The sequence below is a fragment of the Capricornis sumatraensis genome, chromosome 22, assembly GCF_032405125.1.
Source record: "Capricornis sumatraensis isolate serow.1 chromosome 22, serow.2, whole genome shotgun sequence".
Classification (NCBI taxonomy): Eukaryota; Metazoa; Chordata; class Mammalia; order Artiodactyla; family Bovidae; genus Capricornis; species Capricornis sumatraensis.
This window is the reverse complement of record NC_091090.1, coordinates 18,495,710-18,519,301: the sequence shown is the minus strand read 5'-3', so window position 1 is coordinate 18,519,301 and position 23,592 is coordinate 18,495,710. Positions and strand designations below refer to the sequence as shown.

The window sequence follows — 23,592 nt, the reverse complement described above, 5'->3', positions numbered from 1 at the left end:
AAACATTAAATAAAAGGAAAATTAAAAAGAACATGTGTGACCACTTAGCAAATATGTAGATAAGCATCTTTAGGGCTTTTAAATAGGGCAGTGCGTGTGAGTCAGGGACCCGGCAGGAAAGAGGCAGCCACTCAAAGGGCTAACTGAACAGAGCCTGGGGGGCACCACTGACGCGGTGTGAGCAGAGTTAGGGGATGGTGCAGTACCCCTAGGGGGCTTCCCAGGTGGCTCAGTGGTAAAGAATCTGCCTGCTGGTGCAGGAGATGTAGGAGACGTGAGTTCAACCCTGGGTCGGGAAGATCCCCTGGAGAAGGAAATGGCAAGCCGGTATTCTTGCCTGGGAAATCCCATGGACAGAGAAGCCTGGCGGTTACAGTCCATAGAGTCGCAAAGAGCTGGATACAATTGAGTGACTGACTGGGTAGGAGCAGCAGCAGCAGCACCCGAGACGAGCAACAGTAGAAAGCCATCCTCACCTGTATTCTCGCCGGACATTTCCTACTGCCGCTGTAACAAATTACCCAGAACTTAGTGGCTTAAAATGATACCTGGTTTATATCCACAGTGATGTAGTTTGGAAGTCTGGTTATAGTGTAACTCGGCTGGGTCCTCTGATTCCTCTCACAAGGCTGGAGTCACCATATTCTCAGGCCCATGGTCCTATTTGGTTGCTCTGAGGATAAATCTGCTTCTAAGCATGTTGGAGAAGTCTCTTGAGAGTCCCTTGGACTGCAAGGAGATCCAACCAATCCCTTCTAAACGAGATCAGCCCTGGCTGTTCTTTGGAAGCAATGATGCTAAAGCTGAAACTCCAGTACTTTGGCCATATGAAGAGCTGACTCATTGGAAAAGACTCTGATGCTGGGAGGGATTGAGGGCAGGAGGAGAAGGGGACGACCCAGGATGAGATGGCTGGATGGCATCACTGACCTGATGGACGTGAATGTGGGTGAACTCCGGGAGTTGGTGATGGACAGGGAGGCCTGGCGTGCTGCAGTTCATGGGGTCGCAAAGAGTCGGACACAACTGAGCGACTGAACTGAACTGAACTGAACTGAACTGAAGCTCATGCAGGTTGTTGGCGGGATCCGGCTCCTTGCAGGTATGGGGCTGAGAGCTGTTTCCTTACTGACTGATAGACGGGAGTCAGAGCCTCCTCTCTGGCTCCTCCATCTCAGAACCAACAAGGAATCCTTCTCACATTTGGAATGTCTCTGATTTATCCTACTGCAGCATCTGTCTTATTCCACATGGAGAAAGTTCTCTGTTTTTTAGGGCTTGCGTGATTAGATTGGGCCTGCCTAGATAATCCAGGCTACTCTTTTTTTTTCTCTCTCTTTTTAAAAATTTATTTGGCTGTGTTCGTTCTCAATCACAACACACGAATCTTTGTCGTGGCACTTAATCTCTCTAGTTGGGCACGTGGGCTTAGTTGCTCCACGGCATGTGGGATCTTGATTCCCCAGCCAGGGAATGAACCCATGTCCCCTGCATTGCAAGGCAGATTCTTAACCACCAGAACCATCTGGCAAGTCCCTACTTTCCCTGTCTTAAAAGGGCTGTTACCTTAACCATGGCAGCTTCTCTGGTGGCTCAGACGGTAAAGAATCCACCTGCCAATGAAGGAGACCCTGGGTCAGAAAGATCCCGTGGAGATGGAAACGGCTATCCACTCCAGCCTGGAGAATTCCATGAACAGAAGAACCTGGTGGGTCACAAAGAGTCAGACATGACTGAGCAGATAAGCACCTTAACCACACCTGCGAAGTCCCTTTTGTCATGTAATGTAACGTACTTACAAGTTCTAGGAATTAGGCTGTGGTCAACTTTGGGGGGCAATTACGCACCACACCCCCTAGGACTAAAAGGACAAAGGGCTGGGTGGGGGGTTACTTTTACAAGAATGCAGCAAAAGCTGTAGCTCTGGAGAGAGTGACCTGGTAGGCACTGTGACTGTATATAAACAACCACTGCCAGCTGAAGCCCAGCCGCACCCTCTGAGATCTCTCTGTTCGTACGCTCATGTCCTGCCGCTGCCTTCTACTGCCTGAGCCCAGATGGCACCGAGAGGGCAGGGGAGGGGGCCTAAGTGATGGAATCCATAGAATTTGGCATTTCCGAGCACAGATTGATGCAGATAAGCGTAGAGGGTAGGGTTCTAGGGGCACAAGTCGAATGGCCAGAAGACTGAGGGTATCAAGTGAATCTAGGCTGAATTCCCCGGAGGATTCAGACATTTCTAGGCTGGTCTGGAGAAATAAATAACAGGACAGCCCCCACAGGGCACTGTTTACATGAGAAATCTGACTCCTGAGAAAGAACCCTTCCCAAGGGAAGGATAACGGAGGTGGGGAAGTTGGTTTAAGGACAAGGGGATGCCTGATTCTGAGCTCAGTGCATGACCTATCGCATAGACTAAACTCTGACCCATTCCACTGGGCTTAAAAACAAGTCTTTGGCCGAGTGGGTTCTGATAAAAAGCAAAGATAAAGAGTATCATTTCCATGGAATGCTGAGGATGGAGGAGCGGACTGTGACAGTGGCACCCAGGACTGGTGATGGGCGCTGCAATGTGAAAGCCACAGTACCAGCTATAGAGGTGCTTTTAGGGTCCCCACCAGGGACCTTGGCCCAGACACTGCAGCAGCTAACCTAGAGGAGCTAACAGGGGCAGAACTGGCTCTGCTGCCTTTTGAAAAGGTTCCACATAGCAAACTGGGGCAGGAATAGAGGAAGGCTGTGCCTCCAAAGGGTCAAATCAAGTGGACTCGTTGTTAGGGCACCAAGGAACTGAAATTTCTGCAGGAAGCATGGGGGCAAAGGACCAAGAGAAACACTCTTTTGTGTCTGTTATTATTATTGCACTCCTACCTATAGCCTGGGACACGTGGAGTCACATGCAAAGAGGTGTGAACTAAGTCTATGTGGTCAGCAGGGTTCCAGCAGAGGACAGGCCCTCCTACTCACTGGGTAATCTAAGGCCAGCCTTACAAAGGGGCTGCATGCATGCTCAGTCACTCAATCATGTCTGACTCTGTGACCGCATAAACTATAGTCCATCAGGCTTCTCTGTCCATGGGATTATACAGGCAAGAGTACTGGAGTGGGTTGCCTTTTCCTCCTCCAGGGGATCTTCCCAACCCAGGGATGGAAACTGCATCTCCAGCACCTCCTGCATTGGCAGGTGGATTCTTTACCACTGACCCACCTGGGAAGGCCAACAAAAAGATCTGGGTGGGAAAGAATCTACAAAGAGTATGACAGCAACCTGGGGCTAGACAGGGCAGGAGCTATCACAATCCTAGGCCTGAAAGGATGAAAGGAAAGAGTGGTAACCAGAACCCAGAGGCAGAGTGGACTGCCCCAGAGGAGCCAGGGACTTAAGGAGAAACTGAAGGTAGAGGGAAGTGGCTACCAAGTAGCTTAGGAACCAGGAGTGGGAGCGGGATGTCCTGTGCTCTGCTTTCTTTGAGTCTCCCAGTGTTATATTCCCCCTCCCTATCAGGCAAATCCAAGACCAGCCTCCCTGAACACAGAGAAGAATGGAAGGAGGTAGGGAATGAATCGGGAGGGACAAGTCAAAGAGCTTCAGAGCAGTCACTAGGCAGAAGTACATTCTACCACCAACTGTCTGGCCCTATGTAGCCTGTCTACCCAATGCATTAGGTAAACCCAGTGGGGTTTGCTCTGTTACACAGCTCACCCCATTGATCTTGGGAAATATTGAGTTGGCCAAAAATTTTGTTCAGATTTTTTCATAAGTATGAACTTTCTGGCCAGCTCAATAGGTCAGAAACAAGGCCAACCACTGTGATATGATGAGCATCAACACCACGGAGTTTTCTTTGCTTTTGGTGAACTTTACATTTTTTTTTTTTTTGAGAAATTTATTGGATATAAAAAGATTTACACTGTGAGTAAACAGTTTTTCCATTTACAGGTAATGTATCTCTTACCATTCCAGGATAAATAATGCTCAAATCAATAAAAATGAGAATTACTTGCTAACGTGTATTTTTTTTTTCCAAAATAAAAAATTTAATGAGTGGCATTTGTCTATAATTTTGTTAGTCTCTTTAATTTGTAATATTTTATAATCTGGATTCTCACTTTTGCTTCTTTCTTTTTTAAAAAATTTTATGTATTTATTTTAATTGGAGGCTAATTACAATACTGTAGTGGGTTTTGCCATACTAACGTTTTTAAATTTTTTTATTTATTTGTTTAGGTTGTGCTGGGTCTTCATTGCTGCAAGCAGGTTTTCTCTAGTTGTGGTGAGCAGGGGCTACACTCTAGTTGTGATGTCTGGGCTTCTCGTTGCAGTGGCTTCCCTTGTTGCAGAGCACAGGTTCTAGGCCCATGGGCTCAGTAGTTGAGGTAAATGGGTTTAGGTGCTTTGCGACATGTGGGCTTTTCCTGGATCAGGGATTGAACCCATGTCCCCTGCTCTGGCAGGAGGATTCTTAACCACTGGGCCACCAAGAAAGCGCTGGGGAACTTCTTGTGTGTGTGTGTGTTTGCTAAGTCACTTCAGTTGTGTCAGAGCCTTTGTGACCCTATGGATTGTACCTCGCCAGGCTCCTCTGTCCATGGAATTCTCCAGGCAAGAATACTGGAGTGAACTTCTTCAGTTCAGTTCATTCATTCAGTCGCTCCATTGTGTCCGATTCTTTGCGACCCCATGAATCGCAGCACACCAGGCCTCCCTGTCCATCACCATCTCCCGGAGTTCACCCAGACTCACGTCCATCGAGTCGGTGATGCCATCCAGCCATCTCATCCTCTGTTGTCCCCTTCTCCTCCTGCCCCCAATCCCTCCCAGCATCAGAGTCTTTTCCAATGAGTCAACTCTTCGCATGAGGAGGCCAAAGTATGATCTTCTTAGACCCAGTTTATGTTTCTGGTTACTACAGGCCAAGGCAGGTGATGGTATTAAAAGGCATTGCCAGGTCAGTGCATTCACCATAAAGGATCATGATAGTGCCTGAACTGCATTTGAATTTGCTGTGGAAAGTTCAGGTCTGATGTTCCATGTGCAGTAGGAAGACATGAGTTGGTGCACGGGGCCAGACTCAGTGCCATGAACAGTTCCCTAGTGACTGGAGTTAATCAGATTTCACCAAATGCCTAACCACGTTGTGGAAGAGAGTCTATATGTGGGAGACACTGCTCGCTGCATCTCCATTTAATCTCTTTCTCCTTTGAAGCAGCGTATTTCCCACAGGGTAAGTTTCTAAAACTCAGACCATTTAATTTGGGGGAACAATTTTTTATAAAGGGAAAACTTAACTTTGTGTGTTTTCTTCCAGATCCCCTGACTTTCTGAGATTATGTATTTTGCTGGTGGGAGCTTTTTTTCCTCCTTAGTTCTACAATAAACTCTTTGTTGTTTAACATTCTATTAACCACAACCCTCTAGTAACCGGCACATCTGTAAGTCTCCAGTACAATAATTGTTGTTCATAACCATGACCCTGGGGCTCTGCGTTAGTCTCAGATGCTTCCAAGTCATCAAAGGGAACACACTAAAATGATTTTGCATTCCCAGAGCACACATCAACCAACCACAGAGGGAAGGAGTCCAGATAAGTGCTAGGTAGAAGAAGAAATAATGTAAGGATTTCAAATTTGCCACAGGTAATTCACTGTATGGAGAATGAAATCTATGCTACATCTGTTACAGCTTGCCCCCACTCAATGATTTTCTTCACGGTCAGTGTAGACTCAACCAAAATACTTGTGCACAATTTTCAAAAGTACATGGCCGTGAAAGCAGATGTCAGTGTACCCAATTAAATCACTGCTTGCTTGTGCCAAATTTGTATTATCCATTGACAAATTAGAGGTTGTTAAAAAGCTTTTAAAATGGGAAACTTTCTGAGCTTAGGAGTGGGTGAGACATAGCCATCTGCTGACCACACAGCGGCAAACACCTAGGTCATTTTCAGAGCTTGGAATGGACAGTACTAAGCTTCACATGGAATGCTTTCTTCCCTCCAAGCAAATCTCTGCATTAGTCACAGCTACACAAAAGAGTAAAAGCATAAAAAGAAACAAAGGAGGACTAGAAGAACAAGGTTGACAACGGGAGGAGCGATTTCATGGCCAGACTGACCAGGACTCCCAAATTCAAGCTCACGTCTCAAATGTGTCACTGCAAGAGAAAGGCTGCAGAGTATGTTTCTGCTACACGAGGTGAAGTTTATTCTGGAGGAAAAGCAACACGTTGGACCCCATTTAAGGTTCTACATGTCAGGTTCTCCTGCCATCAGAGACAGGACTTGACCATGTAAACCTGGTGGATTGGCAGGTAGGAGGAAATCAGTTGGATTGGGAGAGAATAAATAGGATTCTACACATGTTAGCAGGAACATCACTTCACAGCAAAAGTGAACATATTTTATTCTGAATAAGAACAATAAAAGTAGGATGCAGTTATTTCCACAGATGGAGATAAGCCAATCCTTCTTTTCACAAGGTTATGGTACAACCTTATGTCTATAGAAATATTACAACATTTTTATTTTCCAGCTATCAATTCAGAATAGTTGAGATAAGTGAGGAAATGCATGCTTTCAAAGGTGGCCTTTGTTGGGGTACATGATCTAAAGACTGTATTTTCTATAGGCACCATGCTTCCTACAGTTTAGCAGTGACTTACTGGACTTAACTAGAAGACAGCAGCCTATTATGGGATCTTACAGCCCCTGCATCTTCCAAATTCCATATTTCCACCCAAATGCTCAATATCACCCCAACTGTCTACCTTGTGTTCCTGTCAGGGTGCCAGTGGCATTTGGGCTGCAATAATTCCCTGCAAGTGTGCAGGGTGTTTGCATATTTAGCCTCCCTGGCTCTTATCCACTCAACACCAGGAGCACTCCCACCAGCAAAAGTCTTTAGGATGACCACATCTACAAGCACTCGCTAGGAGAGCAGAGCCTTCTCCTCAATAAGAACACCGGCTATTTCATGTGAAGCCTCCAGAGCTGCGATAAGGAAGTCAGATTGCAGCCAGGACAAGGTTAGGCAACTGACTGTGCTTTTCTGGCCCCATCTTTTCTGAGCCATTCATCTCCCCACTCTTTATGTAAAGTCATAAGCTTAGAGACATCAGTAACACGAAGATGATGCGAAAGGAACTTGTTTTTGAACAGATATTTGACTTTGTTTTTAAAAAACAATAATGTCAATATACATCATTGGATTTTTTGTACATTTTTGTGTCTTTATTTATTTTTGACGGTGTTAGGTCTTTGTTGCTGCATATCGACATTCTCTAGATGCGGCAAGCAAAGCACATGCTCTAGTTGTGATGCTCAGGCTTCTTATTGCAGTGGCTTCACTTGTTGCAGAGCAGGGGCTCCTGAGCACAGGCTCGATAGCTGTGGGACATGGGCTTAGTTGCCCTATGGCATGTGGAATCTTCCTGGACCAGTGATCGAACCCATGTCCTCTCTATGGGCAGGCAGATTCCTAACTGTTGGACCACGAGGGATGTCTGATGTTTGACTTTAAAAAAAAAAAATCCATGGAATTGTGGGAAGCCTGATTCATGTTGGCATAATATTCCTAGATTCCTTTACTCCTTGCCCCTAGGATTCCTTAGGGTCAGCTTCCTGTTGCACTATGTCTGAACTCCTACCTGAAGTTTGGTGCCCAACTGCCTAAACGTTAATAACCATTCACACATCAGCTTTGCCTCCAGATGCAGCTCTCCCCGGCTTAGCCTGATTTCACGCTCTTCTCCAAAGCAATCAGCTGCCAGCCCCACCTTCTCAGACTATGGCAGAGACTCTCCAGAGAGGGCTGCCATCAGTTCTTTTCCTCCTTTAAGATGAACAAAGGTGCATGCTACACCATCAAGGTGAGGGGCCCATGTCTCTTCCCTTTCAATCTGGACTGGTCCTATGTCTTGCTTTGATTAACAGAATGCTACAAAAGTGGCAGGTGGTAACTTTTAAGACCTGGCAAAACCAGCTGCCACATCAGCAGCCAGACTACCCTGAGACCACCATGCTGTAAGGAAGGCCAAGCTAGCCATATGCAGAGGCAGCCTAATGGGGCACCAGGTCAATAGACCTGTGAGCATAGTCTTTCTGGACCTCCCAGCCCAGTTACCAGCTGAATGCTTCCAAGTTCCCCAGCTGACACCACTTGGAGAAGAAAACTGATCACATTTTTGCTGAATTATGGAAAATAATAGCTTGTTATTTCAAGCCCCAAGTTTTGAGATAATTTGTTATGCAAGAATAAACTAATGAAACACATACCAAGGACTAAGGTTAAAAATATCTCTCTGCCAGGTTGCGCTGGGATGTGCTTTAAATCTCTGAATTTGGGCAAGACTCTCATAAAGATCTTTTTTTTAAATAATTTTTTTGTTTATTCATTTTTGGCTGTGCTGGGTCTTTGCTGCTATAAGGGGGCTTTCTCTGGCTGCTAAAAGTGGGGGCTACTCTCTAGCTGTAGTGCATGGGCTACTCATTGGCAAAGGCTTCTCTTGTTGCAGAGCCTGGGCTGTAGAGTGTGTGGGCTCAGTAGTTGTGCCACATGGACTTGGCTGCCTTGTGTCATGTGGGATCTTCTGGGACCAGGGATCGAACTTGTGTCCCATAGATTGGCAGGTGGATTCTTAACCACTGGACCACCAGGAAAGTCCCTGTCATAAACGTCTACAACAGTCTCCCAACTCACACCAGGAAAGGAGGACTTGCCTACTGCCACTCGGGCTGTGGTACTATAACCCTCATCTATGGGCCTTTCTAAAACCCTTTTGGTAGGATTCTACTTACTGTTTGTCCTTTGTCAAGGAAAGGAGGTTCTTCCTGTTACCCTAGGCATAACCTCTCCTTTTTGTACAAAGGACATAAACATCTGCTGTGGCTCAGCTTCCTGGGAGTTGGCATTCCACCTCACATGACTCCATCCCAGCTTTATCTAAGTAGACACAATTCTTCTCCAAGGGATGTCTTGGCAACTGCATCCAGAATTTCATTCTATTCCTCAGAAATCATTTTTTCCCTGAAGTATAGACTCATGTTTAAATAAATCAATCATATAATGTGTATGATTTATTTCACCTTTGAACATGAGCTGCTTATCTAGCAAATTTTTTAGACTATCCCAGTGTTTTCATTCTCAGCACCGAAAAGTTTTTGTTACGTCTCTATTTCTATGTTTTATTAGCTTGCAGGAGTTCACCACCACACTTGAAAAATAGCAAAAAGGTTATGAACTGCCTGTTACTATCTTTCCATAATCCTACCCTTCACTTCAGAGAGATTTCAAGTACTTTCTAATCCATTTTGTGGGACTCTTTCCTTAAGCTTGGAAATCTGTAAGAAGCAAATCTTGATTTGCAGTCTCTGTTACATACTCTTACCCCATAGCAAATCCCTTGCAAACCAGGGTGGAAAGAACAATTCCAAATTAGGCACCACTTTGGCAACTGCTTTAGGAAATGTCCTAATTTTTTTAAGAATAAAGTTTATATCAACAGGTTTATATATATATAATCCTCTGAAATTTGGACACATCAAAGTCCAAAACATTAGCCCATTTAAAGAGATCATTTTCTCAATGACTGCTGTTTTGGTGATATTACTTACTGCCCTGTTTCAAAGTTCATTTTGTAAACTTTGAAGACATTTTGAAGACATGTTTACAAAGGCCATGTGCACTCACCATTGAGGCAGGGGATGAGAATTAAAAGCCATGTTGATAAAACCAAAGCCAAAGTTTGGGGAAAGAACTGGGTTTGTTGAGCTATGTCTTTCTTTCAGTATTTTTAAATGACCCTGGAACGGCCACTCCTGGACTGTAGGAGTAAATGACAAGACAATATACAGGTGAGAAGTGACAATTCTCACACACCGCTGAGACATTCACAGTGAAGATGGCTTATTTGAGTTATAAGTCTGGCAGTTGGGGGAGCCTTTTGGGTCTTGAAATTTTCCCCTCCAAGGGAGACAGCTGGGCTCATCCAGGGTCTGCGGATGGGTTATCTCAGTGAACTAAAAACAGTCCTAATGAAACAAGGTGTGGGCTGCCCATTTCTTCAGCCCCCAGCATGGGAGTTTACATCCATCATCTCGCTAGTTAAGCCTCACAGTAGCCCAAAGAGGTAGAAAACATTCGGAAATTAAGGAAACAAAAGCTCAGAGAGCTTAAATAATTTGCTAAGGGTCATTCACTTCTCTAATAAGATTCCCTGGGATGAACTGAACTGATGACTAAGAGACTTTTCTCAGAGCCTCTCCTAAACCTAGATCAAAGACTATTAGCTTGTGTCTGTACCAACCATCAAGCCCACTCCTAATCTTGGCAGAGAGCTGACTAATGAATGCCCTAGATGATGGAGATTAGATGGGAGAACGGGGCTGGGTAGGGAAAAACTCACCTAGCTATGAGAAGGTGGTAGGTCGTGCTCATTTCTGTATTCTAACCATACCCTTCAAAAACATACTGTCTCCCTACTGGATCCTAGCATAACACCTGGAAGCTGCTCATGATTTTGTAGCATTCAATTTGTCACTAATAAGACTTATAATGTTGGTGATGATAACAATAGCAACAATAAAAAGAGTTACATTTTAATAAGCAATGTCCTGAGTTCCCAGGTGGCTCAATGGTAAAGAATCTGCCTGCCATGCAGGAGACTCGGGTTCGATTTCTGGGTTGGGAAGACCCCCCACCCCCGCCACCACCGGAGAAGGAAATGGCAACCAACTTCAATATTCTTGCCTGGGAAATTCCATGGACAGAGGGGTCTGGCAGGTTACAGTCCATGGAGTCACAAAAAGAGTGAGGCACGATTTAGCAACTAAACCACAAACAACAGACACTGTCCTACACATACCAAAACCATTAGCTCTTTGTGTGTTCACAGAAACCAATACGAGAAGTACGGTTCATTATAGCATCTCACAGATGAGAAAACAAAGGAGCTTGTCCAAGATTACACAGCTAGAAAAAGCCAGAGAATCAAACTAATCAGGCTAGGTTTAGTACTTGTAATCTTAATCACTCTACCAGTATTTTTCAAACACTGTAATGGGGCATTTGTCCAAAGTACTCTTCCCAGTGCCCTTCTCTGGAAAATCTAGTGTAGGAGGTTTGGATTGGGACCCAGAGCCCTGCAACCTTTTAAGAGCCCCATGAGATTCCTGCGATGATAAATTCAGCATGCCTGCCTGCTGTCTCTCACTACTGACAAAACCCCTCTAACAGCACATTTGAGCACTGTCAGAAGCATTGGGTTTTGCAAGGAAGAGTGAATTTATTTATGGGTACAAGGAGAATAACTCCCTATTGAAAAGGGTTTTTTTTCCTTCCTCCAACATCCACAGCTCAAAAGGTGTTGAGGGTACACGTTCTTTAGAAGGGTTGAATTTTCTTTGGAGTTCCTGCTCTTCTTACTGTTAGCGGAAGAGAGTCTGGAGACCCCTCCTCCTGTGGGCCTCAGTTCTTGGTAAGAATGCAAAACAGAATCTGAGGTTTTACCTGTTGCAGGAGAGTTTATTGAAGGTAAAGAGAGAATAGAGAGAACATCTCAAGAGAGAGGCGGGCCAGGCCAAGGAAGCCAATGGCCTTGGGGAGATCTGGGGTGTAGGGTTTTTAAGGCAAGGTTCTTTTGTATAATCCAGGAGGCTGTTGATTGACAGTCTTAATTGAAAGCTGCAGTTTGCATTAGAAGAGGCTCTACTGCACATGTCCTTCCCATAATTCAGTTTGTTATAATTATATGTATGCATTTGTAGGATATTTATGAACACTTAATGAACCCTATATGGACGTGAGTCTGAGTGAACTCCGGGAGTTGGTGATGGACAGGGAGGCCTGGTGTGCTGCAATTCATGGGGTCGCAAAGAGTCGGACACGACTGAGCGACTGAACTGAACTGATGGCCACCAAAGGTTATCTAAGGACATGCTAGCATGAGGTGTGCAGATGTGCCAGAGTGGAGAAAATCTCTCCAGTCAGCCTGTGGGGTTTTTTTCCAGTCCCTTGACCATTTTGGAGTACTGATGGGGTATGTGTTTGGGAAGGGGTTGCCAAATAGCTTGAGATTAGGGGTTATTCCACATTCAGTCAATGGGGCCACCTCTTGTTGCTCATGGCTAACTTCCTGCCTAACATTACTCAAATAAGTCTTCCTCAGCACATTATCATAGCCTTTCTACTATGGCAAATGGATTTTCCTTCTGCTGCTTCAGAAGTCTGAACAAAAGAGAGCAAACTGGCAGAAGACACTCCGGTTCCTTCTATAGTCATCGTGAACTGGAAGAAGACACAAGTTCACTAACAACTGAGGAGTCAGCAAGATTACAGTGGGGACTGGATCAGGAATGGCCTTGCCTGTTGTGGCAGTTGGGTTACTGAGAAGCAGATGCCAAGATAGGACTAGACATGTGAGAGGTTTATTGAGAAAAACACCAAGAAGGATAAAGGGAGAGGAAATAGGAGACGGCCAGAAGAGCCTTCAGATTGTGATGTAGGTTTGACACCTGCGAAAGGAAAGAAGGAAGGAAGAGGACTTCTTTGCAGTCCAATGTGTAAGAAACGCCCCTATGGACCGTTGAACAGGGCCTTTTATTGGGCGGTCGCTCTCGGGCAGAACTCCCGGGGGCGGGTAAGCAGGGGAGCGAGGCGGGTCTGCGAAGCAAAGGGAGTCTGCGGGGTAAAGGGAGTCTGTGGAGTCTGCGAGGTGTGAGGTGTGGGGAAGGGGTTTTATAGCCCGGCCGGGGCTCCCATATAAGGAAGAAAACGCGGGCTCAGCGGTGATTGGTGTTCAAGGGCTCCATGTCGGTTCCTGATTGGACGGCGAGGGCTCCGTGTCAGCTCCTGATTGGTCGGCTTGGTTGCCAGCCCGTCTCCGGGGTGTGTCTGCAGCGCCCTCTGCCGGGGCATGTCCCGACATGCCCAGGCATGCCTCAGCACCCCTGACCTTTCCCTGACCTTTCGTCCTGACCTCGCCCTGACCTTTCACAATGGTTAATACTTCAGCTTCCAAGGCAGGGGTTTCGGGTTTGATCCCTGGTCAGGGAACTAAGATCCCACATGCCTCATGGCCAAAAAAAGTAAAACATAAGACAGAAGGGATGTGGTAACAAATTCAGTGTGTGTGCTTAGTCATGTCTAACTCTTTGTGACCCCATGGACTGTAGCCCTCCAGGCTCCTCTACACATGGAATTTTCCAGGCAAGAATACTGAAGTGGGTTGCCATTTCCTATTCCAAGGGCATCTTCTTTACCCAGGGGTTGAAACCCCACCTCTTGCCTCTCCTGCATTGGCAGGAGGATTCTTTACCACTGCACCACCTGGGAAGTCCAACAAATTCAATATAGACTCAAAAAAAGGGAACAATTCACAATGAAACTTAGAAAATTTAAAAAAAAATGAGGAATGAAGAAATTGGGTTGGAAAAGCTCCAGAGACTGCAGCAAAACCCTGAGAAAGTCTTGGCAAAGCTGACTAGGAGCTCCTCAGCAGGGGTCGCTTGTTAGCAGAGTCTTGCATTGAGTTCAGTCACTGTCTTGTGCGGTTTGGAGCAAGAGTGTCCCTGGAGTGAGTGCTGTGGCGGATCCACAGCTCTCGTGGCTGGACCCTGCCAGTCACCATGCTCTCTGCAGCAGGTTGTTTGGGAAGCATTGTGAGGGGCATCCCTCTATAGTTGTCACATATGTGTGGCTACAGAACTTCTATTTAGTCCTGAAAGCAAAGGTCATTTTAGAAAATGCAATGGGGAGATAAAGAGACTAGTCAGTAGGCTACTACAAAAATTCAGCCATGAATAGAAAAGAGCTGAGCTGAAAGAAGTGGCTCTGGGAAGAGAGGCATGAGCCACATTCAAAAGTTAAGAACCTAAATGTTGGCTCTTCAAAAGACACCAACAATTCAGTTCAGTCGCTCAGTCATGTCCGACTCTTTGCGACCCCATGAATTGCAGCACGCCAGGCCTCCCTGTCCATCACCATCTCCCAGAGTTCAATCAGAGTCACATCCATCGAGTCCGTGATGCCATCCAGCCAAGACACCATGAAGAAAATGAAAAGGCAAGTCACAGACTCTGTGAAAATATTGGCAAAACATATATCCAATAAAAGATTCATATCCAGGAAGTACAAAGAACTTCTATGACTCTATAACAAGAGACAAACAACTCAACAAAGAAAAAGCAAATGATATTGATACCTTACCAAGGAAGATAAATGGATGCAAATTTCATTAGAAGATGTTCAACATCGTTAGTCCTTGGGAAAATATAAAATAAATGATAATGAAATGTGCTGCTACTCCTATTAGAATGGCTACTGTTAAAAGATGGCTTCTCCGGTGGCTCAGCGGTAAAGAACCCACCTGCCAATGCAGGAGACATGGGTTTGATTGATCCCTGATCTGGAAGGAAATGGCAATCCACTTCAGTCTTCTTGCCTGGAGAATCCCATGGACAGAGGAGCCTGGCGGACTCCATGGGGTCACAGAGGGTTGGAAATGACTTAGTGGCTGAATAAAATATCAACTATTAAAAGATGGACAATTCCAAGTTGATGAGGATACAGAAAAACTGGAACCTAAATACGCTGATGGTGGTTTGTAAAATAGAGTATCCAGTTTGTAAAACTACAGCAGTTCCTTTAAAAGTTAAGCATATACTCATCATATAAACCAGCAATTCCAGTTCTAGATCTCTACCCAAGAGAAACAAAAACCTGCATCCACACTAAGACTTGTATGAGCATATTCTTAGCAATATTAGCCACAATAGCCAAAAACTGGAAAAGCAATCAAATGTCCATAAATAAGCAAACTATGGTATACTCATAAAATGGAATACTATTAACTATAAAAGGAACTGCTGAAGCCCCGATACTTTGACTACCTGATGAGAAGACCTGACTCATTGGAAAAGACCCCGATGTTGGGAAAGATTAAAGGCAGAAGGAGAAGAGATCAACAGAGGATAAGATGATTGCATGACATCACTGATTCAGTGGATATGAATTTGAGCAAACTCCACAGATTGTGAAGGACAGAGAAGCCTGGTCTGCTACAGTCCAGGAGGTTGCAGAGAGTCGGACATAACTGAGCAACTGAACAAAACAACAAAGGAACAAGCTACTGCTACATGCAACACCAGCGGATCTCAAAAACATCATGGGAAGTGAAATAAGCCAGATACAAAGACTTCCTATTGTGTAATTCCATTTATCTGGGATTTTTAGAAAAGGCACAACTGTAGAAAGAGATAGGCGGTTGTTTGAGGCCAGGGTGGGAGTGCAGAGAGGGGCAGAGAACTTTTCAGCATAACGGAAGTGTTTTAAAACCAAATTGTGACGACAGTTGCCCAACTCGATGCATTTATTGAGACACATTGAAGGACCTATTTAAAGTGAGTGAATTTTATGAAATGTAAATTAAATCTCAAAAAAACTGTGAAAAAGAAAATGAGCTAAGAAAGCAAACAAGATGGGATATGGCAACTCACTGTATCTCCGGAGAGTAAGATTGAAGAAAAAGTCAAGGATGACGCCTAGGTTTCTAGCTAGGGTCCATTAGGGAGGATAATGTTATAAAATAATATTTGAAATAGGAAAAGCAGATTTAGAGTTTAGCTTTGCACATGTTAATTTTTAGCTGGCTTTTGAATGCCCGGTGAAGATTTCCAATGAAGAGTTGAATGAGTATTCTAGAGATCCTGAAAGGGATAGGAGTTGGAAAGCGTTCGAGAATCATCCACTTTTAAGGAGGTAGCTGAAACTCGAAGAGCGGCTGAAATCCTCTAAGAAGAATGTTCAAGTGAGGGTTCAAGCTCAGTTGAAATACATTTTCAACTAATGTGAGCAACCTAATGAAGGTCAACTTCCCTAGAGAGTATTTCACTATTTGTGTGATGATAGGAAGGAATTGCCCTATAGTTTGTATATTTTTCCAGTAGCTCAAGACCTTAGAAATTCCGCTTATAAATGTCAGAGCTAATATGTAGAGGTAATTTAACCCAGCCTGTATTATCCAATGTTTATCTTACGTCACATAACTGGAAGCTGAACCATGGCCAAGTGAACAATATCTGAGGACCTACCCTACACATGATGATGTGTTAAACATTCTTGAGATTGTAAGGGAATTTAAGTTTTAGGAGCTGATTTCAAGAAGTTTGCAGTCTGGTCTTACAGAGGCTATACCTTTTCAGCATATGGATTCTGGGGTAGGCAGAAATGGTGGCAACTAACACCTGGCACAGCCAAACAAACAAAAATAAATATTAAAAAAAAAGAACGCAGCCCATAGCCTGAAACATATACGACAGTCCATTCTTTGAAGAGGGTAACACTTTTCCATTTTTACAGAGATTAAAAGTTGCTGAAAAGAGAATAACATTTGTCTTGTTAGAGGTTTATAGGAACACTGGAAGCTGATGGTAGCAAGAACAAAAGATTTCGACCAGAGAAGTCTTTAACGACTAACCACACCCCTCCTTCACCTTACCTTTAAAAATGCTTTGCAGATACTATAAAACTCAGGGAACTCAGCTTCGTGCTCTTGAGGGAGGCTCAAGATGGAGGAGATATATGTATCCTTGTGGCTGATTCATGTTGTTGTGCAGCAGAAATCAACACAAAATTGTAAAGCAATTATCCTCCAATTAAACATAAATTTTTAAAAAATAAATTCTTTGCCAATAAAAAACGCTGTGTTGAAACATTTCAAGAAGTTTGGGGTTGAGGGGTCACAAGTCACCCTTTCTGCTTGCGTGTCCTGCAATAAACTTTTCTCTACTCCAGAATCCAATCTTTCATTTTGTTTGGTCCCTCTGTACATTGGGCACACCATCTTGCATCCGGTAACAGTAACTGTTGGGCTATTTGTCTCTGTAATGATCCTTTACTGGAAATAAACTTGAGGACATTGCTCAGGCCAAAAAAGCTTCTGTTTTGTTTCAAAAAGTGAGTTCTTGTGGGTTTCTTTTTTAAGTTCACATTGGTCATCTTATTTGAAGTGAATTTTATCCTGATTTTCCAAGAGACACAGTAAGCATTATTTTCAGGAGCCATGAATATGTTGCATAATTCCATGCACTGATGGTGCACTCCAGACAATGGAGAAACGAAACAGGCCCCTTGGCCTTTCATAAACAACCTCCCTACACGGAAATATGGATGCAGGAGCTGGAGGTGGGCCTGACACGTGATTCGAGCGAGCAAGGCAGCTCTCTAAACTCTGTGGCCGGAGGGAAGGAGATTATTGGCTGAGATTGGCAAATGGATAATGAGGCCTTTGAAAGCCACTGAGGAGGAGTAAAAGTAGCAGCCATCAAGAAGTAGGAACACAGAGAATATGTTCTGATGATCCCGGGCAGGGAGTGGCATCCCCCTGCAGTGTGGTAAGAAGACTGCTGTGTCAACAACTGCAGTCATGCTCCAAATCACATAATATGGCTAAGGGAGAGAGAATTGGAGTGGGCCATCAGTTCCACCATCAGACAAGGGAAGGGACCCACCTAATGTGTTCCGTCCATGTTAACTATGAGTGAGCTGGTCATATAATGTCATTTTCCAAGTTTGCTCCACAAAGGATAGCAAGCTTCTTCTGTCCTCCAGTAGAGAGTCAGCCAAGAACTCCAGGATGCCCTAGAGCAGTGGTCCCCCACCTTTTTGGTACCAGGGGCTTGTTTTGTGGAAGACAATTTTCCCTTAGATGGGGAGGCACAGAGAGGGGGTGATGGTTTCATTCTACCTGCCATTCACCTCTTGCTGTGCAGCCTGGTTCCTAACAGGTACCAGTTCATGTCCCAAGGTTGGGGACTCCTGGCCTAGAGGAAGGCAGATGTCACCTGTCAGCATCCACAGCACTGCAGCCTCAGACTCTATGTGCCACTAAGCTGAATGTGTCTCCACAGACACACTTTCAGAACTGTCCAGCAACTGAGGGCCACTACAAGACAGCAAAATACATAAGCATTCTCCAGATATCTCTTTTTCCTTTTGCATGCAAAATGAGTTTTCCCAACATCCATGTTTTTTCAGCTCAAGAGCATATTTTTAAATTATTTAAAAATCACTTACTTCAAGAAGAAAATTTTTATATAGGCATCCTCTAGTTTTTTTTACATGAAATTTGGACTCATTTCTGATTTATACAAACCCTATTAAATTATATCCCCTATATTCTTTTACTGCTTACTTCAACAGACTCCCGCCACCATAAAAGAAAATGTTTGTGACTTAAACAAAACACAAGCAGGTGATCTATGTATAACTTGTCAATTGCCAATGGTGAGGATAAATAATGTACACACAAGGAGATTCTTAGATAGTTATTCTAATCGTTACATCTTGCTTCAGAACTGTCTTTGTTGCTGTTGTATTGCTACCACAATGGAAGGGGCCAAAAAGCTTGGCATGAGGAGAAGGAGCTCACATGATCCGGAGGGCTTGGGCAGGCATGAGAAATGGTCCAGAAAAGAAGTTCCATTCTTCCCGGTCCTCCCTCCAACCATCTTAGCTGCACATCTCCTGAAGTTCCCATAAAACATTTGGTCCAACCCACATATCCATCTGCCTTGGATAGGATTGTGTTTTGTGTCCGTGTCTAGCTTTGATGCCTCTGAATTTGGTAATTATGATCATTTTCCTTAAGGAAAATCTTGCAGGACTTCCCTGGTGGTCCAGTGGCTAAGACTCTGGGCTCCTACTGAAGGGGGTCTGGGTTTGATCCCTGGTCAGGGAACTAGACCCCTCACGCTGCAAGTAAGAGTTCACATGCCACGACTAAAAAAGATCCCACGTGCCACAATTAAGACCCAGATAAACAAATAAATAAGCAAACTTTTTTTTTTAAGAAAAAGAAAAATCTTGCTAGTAACTTACAAATGTTTTTTCACAGGCTGAGAACTTGGATTTAATTTTAATACACATTGATTTGTTCCTAAATAGGATTTTATTGAGCCTCTTTGGTTTGAAATTCACCCCCACTTCATCTGATGCATACTGGAGTAGGGATGCTTCAGAACTGGTTATGCCTCCCATGATACAGTGGAAAGGCACAGTCAGCTCCTTCTAACCATTCAGGCTTTGCCTCTGACCTTATACCCAGAGTTTTAGGTAAAGCCAGTGAATGCAGAACATTCTCTTATATTTCAGGGTTTTTGATATTCAAGAGGGTGTATTATATCATAATCTGTTGGTTTGTTATAGGCATCAGTATCATCTCATAAATTGAATGTTCAATCTGGTCTCATTGACCATGTTTGTTGAAAGTTCATATTTATTTTTCTTAAAATTAATCTTTTGTTGTCATTGTTGATCAGTGACACAAAAGATGCATTTTCTGTCCTACAAAGTGTCTATTTGTGTAATAATTAACACATAAGAACCAAATTGCCACATCATATACGCTCTTGCTATTAAATAATCTGTCTGCTTAATGGGAAGCCTTGTCCCACAGATGTACTCTGTGTGGTCCTCAGATATAAAGACCAGTCATGATACATGAAATCAGACTTTTTCTTCCTCCAGAATGTGTCCTACTGTAAAATATCAGAGGTAGTTTATAAATCAATCAGGGCAGACTTATAAAGATTGTTAAAGTCATTTGTATTTATGTAAATTAGTATATCTGTTCATTCACCATTACTCTTGATGAAAATGCATATTTTTCTGTTAGCTGTTATTTTTAACTTAAAAAAGACTGCCTAAATCACCACTCTTCTTTCTATTGGCTTCAGTACAACACAGAAATGAACTTTTGTATATCCCTTCTCAGGCAGAATATATTTGCCAATATATATCCCACCTCACATGTATATTGGCATATACATATCCCACCTATGGGCTTTCCTCATAGCTCAGTTGGTAAGGAATCTGCCTGCAATGCAGGAGACCCCAGTTAAATTCCTGGAAAATCCCCTGGAGAAGGGATAGGCTACCCACTCCAGTATTCTTGGGCTTTCCTTGTGGCTCAGCTGGTAAAGAATCCACCTGCAATGTGGGGGACCTGAGTTCGATCCCTGGGTTGGGAAGATCCCCTGGAGAAGGGAGAGGCTACCCACTCCAGTATTCTTGGGCTTTCCTTGTGGCTCAGCTGGTAAAGAATTCACCTCCAGTGTGGGGGACCTGGGTTCGATCCCTGGGTTGGGAAGATCCCCTGGAGAAGGGATAGGCTACCTACTCCAGTATTCTTGGGCTTTCCTTGTGGCTCAGTTGGTAAAGAATTCACCTCCAGTGTGGGGGACCTGGGTTCGATCCCTGGGTTGGGAAGATCCCCTGGAGAAGGGATAGGCTACCTACTCCAGTACTCTGGTCTGAAGAATTCCACAGACTGTATAGTCCATGGGGTCCCAAGGAGTTGGACATGACTGAGCGACTTTCACTTGCACATCCCACCTCATATAGTTTCCTTATAATGTGGCTGTCCCTCTTTTAAGTCAGACTGGGGAGGTCATGGCTACGTCAGCCAACAGAGTATGGTAGGAAATCACGCTGTGTGCTAAGTCGTGTCCAGCTCTTTGCAAAACCATGGACTGTAGCCCACCAGGTCGTCTGTTCATGGACTTTTCCAGGCAAGAATACTTGAGTGGGTTGCCATTGCCTCCTCCAGGGAACCTTCCCAGCCCAGGGATTGAACCTGCATCTTTTTGCGTCTCCTTCATCGACAAATGTAGGAGAGATACTATGTAAGTTCCCAGATAGGTCATAAAAGTTTCAGCCTTATTCTCGTTCTCCCACCCTCTCCCTCTCTCCATCTGTTTTTCTCTTTCTCTAAAAGTGCTAACTCTGGCTGATGCCAACCTTGGGCTATGAGGAAGCTCAATCTAGTCTCTGAGGGAAGTCCCCCTGGAGAGGTCCTCACAAAGAGTCTCTGAGCCTCCCAGCCAGCGACCATCATCAACAACCAGACAAGTGAGTGAAGGAGCCTTCAGCTGACTGCCTAATGTCTATCCTGTTTCAAGTCTTCCATCTGAAGACTCAGCCACCTGAAATAATGGACTCAGGGAAGCGCATTTACTTTAACCTTAATTATGGAAATAACTTTATCTGAAATTTTTTTTTAACTCAAAAAAAAAAAAAAAAAGCTGCTTTAGACATTGTGAGGCAGAGACAAACCTTGCTCACTCTACCCTTTCTGAATTTCTGACCCCTGAAATCCATGGCTAAAACAAATGGCTACTTTCTGCCATGAAGGGTGACTTGTTACACATCCATAGTACCTGGAACACTGTCTTTTTTCTTTTCACCTCTTTTCCTGGTTCTCTAAGATTAGTACAGAATGGAGCTGGGGATGTCAAAGAAGATGTGATAATGAGGTTTACTGGTGGAGGTGCACTTGATACTCTTGCTTTTTCTTTCCTGTTTCCTCTCCATTTTTTTTTTTTTTTCATATACCAATATTTAACAAACTGATTTCTGGAGCCAGACTGCTTGTATTAGAATCCTGGCCTTGCCCTTTATTAATTGTATGACCACAGAAAGTTATTTAACCCTCTTGGGCCTCAACTTTATCATCTGTTAAGTAGGACTAATAATTATACCTCTCAAAGAGGGTTCCTGGGAGATGGTCAAATGACCTAATACATGTGAAGAGCTTAGAATAGGGCCTGGTACACAGGAAGTGTTCATTAAAATATAAAATATTACCTTTTTACCTTTAAGGAACTTAATCTTACTTTTATGATTTATGTTTAGTACATAAACATATTTAAAGATAAATAATGGAAAATTTTAACATACAGAATCCAAATACCCAATAAAATTATTTCATTTCTCCATGTTTTCTTTAAGACCCCATCTACTCATAAACATAATTTTTAAAGTCATAATCATTGCAAAGATACAGAAGGACAGAAGTAATTACTTAGAGTATACTCTGTGAGATTAATTATTGTGAGCAAGGCAGCTACCCCAAGAGGTAGGAATATTCCTGTCTTATAAATGAGGAAACTACCACTCATTTGATCAATAGAATATTATTCAGATACCAAAATTATAAGACAGGAAACTGAGTAACATTATATGAACAATATAATGTGAAATAAATAAAAGTAGGCTATAGGACTGCAGATGTTAAAATTACTAGAGTCAGACTACCAAGAAAAACTATGTGTAGTATATTCAGTAAGCGAAAAAGACAATCTGAAAATTATAGCATAGAACTGGAAACCATAAAAAAGTGACCTGGAGTTTTTTGAAAGAAACTGAATAAACAGTTGCAGAGTTGAAAAATATAATAATAAAAATAAGATCTCAGCAGGGAGGTTTAATATCACCTAAAGAGAGACTTGGGGAATTAGAAGATGGGTCAAAAATATTAAAAATGAGTCAGGTGTAGAGCACGTGTGCAGAGGTGTCCAGAGCCAGCGGGGCAAGGACCATGTTGCTTCCAAACATCCTACTCACTGGTACACCAGGGGCTGGAAAAACTACATTAGGTGAAGAATTTGCATCACGATCAGGACTGAAGTACTTTAATGTGTGTGATTTAGCTTGGAAGTTTGACCACCAAATATCAAGGAGTCTGGCAAGATGGCTTCTCCCAAGAGCATGCCCAAAGATGCACAGATGATGGCACGAATCCTGAAGGGTATGGGGATTCCAGAATATGAACCAAGAGTTATAAATCAGATGTTGGAGGTTGCTTCCTGGTATGTGACCACAATTCTAGATGATGCAAAATTTATTCAAGTCATGCTAAGAAAGCTACTGTTGACGCAGATGATGTGTGATTGGCAAGCCAGTGTCCTGCTGACCAGTCTTTCACCTCTCCTCCCCTAAGAGGTTTTTTTATTAGATATTGCAAGGCAAAGAAATCAAACCCCTTTGCCATTGATCAAGCCATACTTAGGTCCTAGATTGCCACCTGATAGGTATTGCTTGACTGCTCCAAATTATAGACTTAAATCTTTACAAAAAAAAAAAAAGGTGTCTACTTCTACAGGAAGAATGACAGTTCCACAGTTAAGTGTTGGTTCAGTTACTAGCAGACCAAGTACTCCCATGCTTGGCACACCAACCCCACAAGCCATGTCCGTTTCAACTAAAGTAGGGACTCCAGTGTCCCTCACAGGGCAAAGGTTCATAGTACAGATGCCCACTTCACAGTCCCCAGCTGTAAAAGCATCAATTCCTGCAACATCAGCAGTTCAGAATGTTCTAATTAATCTGTCATTAATTGGGTCCCAAAATATTCTTCTTACCACTAACATGGTGTCATCACAAAATACTGCCAATGAAGCATCAAATGCATTGAAGAGAAAATATGAAGATGATGATGACGATGACTAGGATAATTTGTAATCTAGCCTTGAAGCATGTAAACATATATATTTGGTTTTGAATCTATTGTACTGAGATTAAACATGCATGCTAGATGTTTCCTGTTGTGTTCTAGAAAAATAGTATTTAATGAGTAAATATGCTTACCATACTTTTCAACTGAGGTGTCATGTTGGATTTTCTTTAATAGGATTAGTAAAGGTTTCTCATCAGCCTTTAAGTGTAAAAAATACAGTTGCAATCCATGCACTTAAAAAAATATTACAAATGAATCCTGGAGAAATGAACAAATCCTTAGAAAATGCCGAGGTGAAGATA

General features: G+C 43.4%; 1 pseudogene; it reads left to right on the top strand.

Annotated features, from left to right (window-relative positions):
- The window catches only part of LOC138069689 (transcription initiation factor TFIID subunit 9-like), a 133,875-nt pseudogene extending 110,592 nt beyond the window's left edge, over positions 1-23,283 (top strand).
- Positions 23,284-23,592: the final 309 nt, after the last annotated feature.